This window comes from Belonocnema kinseyi, chromosome 1 (assembly GCF_010883055.1).
Source record: "Belonocnema kinseyi isolate 2016_QV_RU_SX_M_011 chromosome 1, B_treatae_v1, whole genome shotgun sequence".
NCBI lineage: Eukaryota > Metazoa > Arthropoda > Insecta > Hymenoptera > Cynipidae > Belonocnema > Belonocnema kinseyi.
The window spans coordinates 158031241-158034303 of record NC_046657.1 but is presented as its reverse complement, the minus strand read 5'-3'; positions in this window follow the sequence as shown (position 1 = coordinate 158034303).

Sequence of the window (3063 nt, the reverse complement as noted above, 5' to 3'; positions counted from 1 at the left end):
AGAGCTCCAAGGAGATTATGTTGAAAAATAAAAAAAAATTTACCCAAAAAAAATTGTTTTTATACTTCATTCTAAGGACTTATTGAACTACCCTCGTACCGTAATAATAAACCCTCACTAGGTCAGTAGGGCTAGTTCCATAAGGTCATTGACCATCTTAAATAGGTGTATTGTTTTATTATAGGAGAGATTCCTTCGAATGCTAGGAAACGAGTTGTAATACTCAGAATATTAGATTGTGTTTTAAAGAATAAACGAATAGCTTAGATAGCTTCTTATTTTTGAATTTTAGAATATAAGATTATTAGAATTATATCGAGTCCTCAATAAAAAGGTTGAACACTTACGACGTCGTTGTAGGATTGTGTTCTTAGGGCAATTACCCTTCTTTACCAAAGAGAATAGAATTTCTTAGTCAGGGCAAATAAAAGAATTTGTATTTTAGAATAGGAATTTGGAATAAATCGATATTTTACTTAAAATCTCCTGCCTTTACTTCTTGCAACCCTCTCATTACAAATTCATTTTACAAACAAAAATCATCCGGGGAGATTCTCTCTCTTTTAGATAGCCTTAGGGTGAACTTCGAGCACTCACCCCTTTGCACGCTATAATTGCATCAATCCATAAGGTTACAATTGGCACCCCAACGTGGGGCACGAGAGTTTTTAAAAAAGGCGTAAGGTTTTAAATAACCCTAAACTGAATTGTTAAATATACTGAAATATATGTCCGAAATATACCAACAAAAATTGATAGCGTCGTTCTTCAACGGTGATAAGAACTTTAAAAAAGTGTATTTACAGCCCCCTATGAGCCAGAAGAACATTCCTCAAGGTATGGCTGAATTAAATCGCATGTTAGCAAAAATTATAATTGACTCGGAAGAAAAGAGCATGGAAAAGCTCGACAGGTATCTCGCTGAGCACGAGAGAAATATGCGTCGATAAAGTGACGGTAAATGTGCGGAAAGAGTGCGCGGAAGAAAAAAAACGGACAATTCAAATAGACAATATGAAAAGAAAATTAAATGAAAGTGTTTCTAATGACGTGACCTATGAACAATATACGATCATTAGTGATTGCGAGGGAAGAATAAAGGTAGTGACCGAAACAAAAATCTTTTTTCGCGAAAATTATACGGTTGTTGACAAATTAAAGCAGCAGTTCACATTTGAAAGTGAATCTCAATTCGCCTTCACGGGCAGACACGTCGCTCGTAGAAATATAAAACAAAGAATAGTGCTATTAAGTGAAATTTGTAACTACGAATTCAATAGGAGATACACTATTACAAAATCGTGGATTGAGTGAACTTTAAATAAAAGTGCATTTGAAAGACTAGATTAAAAACAATAAAAACTTTAAAATACAATTTAGAACAGGCGTGTGAAAAATTTAAAACTTTCAAAACAAAGACTTCAATAAAGAAGAGTGTACGGTGAAATTAGTAGTCTAGTGAATCTTCTTTCTCTCTCCCGCATCAGAGAAGAACAAAGAAATACAGTTAGAAGTGGCGATTCCGGAAGATTTGCCCACAACACGAGAAAACATGAGTCGTTCAAGCACCCGATCAGCCAGACTCATAAGGCGATTGCATATCGACGAGGATAGCAATCAAGAAGATTTAAACTCGACAATCAGAAATCTAACCCCAGAGAGAATGGAAGAAGACCCAATTTTACCACCGGCTCTACCTGAGAGCATCTCGGACCATGTGTGGCTCTTAATAAACAGCAAGCTGTAAGAGCTGGAGAAACAGACACAAAAAATGCTAGAAGAGGATCGAAAAAATCGAGAAAACGATGAAGCCGCCAAAAATCGGGCTCTTCAAGAAAAAATGCACTCCCTTGAAGAAAGCATCGGGCGGTCTTTGGAAGCAACGACTCACATAACTAGAAGCATGGAAGAAAGGGAGAAAATCATTCAATCCAATTAAGACAATATTGGGACGTAGTGCAGCCCTGACCCTGTGACGCGGAATACTTAATCGAAAAATCACTATCAGGACCTCCGAATGACTGGTGGCTTGTAATAAAGAGCAACGTCAGTAATCTTGAAACCTACCTCGCCAAGTTCCAACAGAGATACTGGAATGAACACACACAACACGAGGTGAAAAAGAAGTTCGAGTTTGGATGTTACCAACATCACAAGGATCGCTCACGCGTGGAATATGCGACAAAAATTCGACAAAATAGGAAGCACCAATACCGGCCAACCAGAGGGGTGAGAATGGAGAGGCAGAAACACCAGCACAGCACAGAACGTACTACGAGCCAGCAACAACGCAGGGCCAAGAACGGGGGTCGCGCCAGGGGGGCAGAGGGGACAAATGGAAGGCTACTCGCGGTGGCAGCTGACTACTCAGCCCTTCCACCGTGTTCAAAATCTAGAACTCGAAGCAAATCAAGAGGCTGAGACCATGACCTACCTGGACGAAGAAGAAAGCCTCAGGTCGGGAAACGAGGAGGGGTCTCGTCAATAGAGACGAATGAAAAAATCGAAGTAGCATCTGCTACAACCTACTGTACCAACATGCTGACAAGCACTCGAGAGGAATTGATGGAAGAAGGCAAGAAAGCCACGCCCAAAGTCCATTCTAAGTATTACACGGCCAATATACAGATTGCAGGAATCTTAACTAAAGCTTTAATCGACACAGGGGCGGAAGTAACCTGTATGTCCGAAGATTTCTTAAATAAGAACAAAGAACGCTTTGATAAATATCTATGTCTTCCGTTATCAGGTGCAGCTGTAGCTGGCCCAATAGGATGCAAAGCTGTGCGCCTAAATAAACAAATTTATTTCAAGAGAACCTGTATAATAGGCATTGACGTGCTTGCGGAATACAAAGCGCAAATAGATCTGGACTAAAGATTCCTCACTTTCCCATATCTAGACGGAAGACCTGCTATACGCATTCTCCAGGACGAAGATAAGAAAGAGACAGAGGGGCAATAAAACGTGACGCACCTGGAAACAACGACAAGTGACACATTAGAAATCCGCAAAGTCACTCAAGAAAACCCCGAAATCGGCACATCTCTTCCACCTCATATT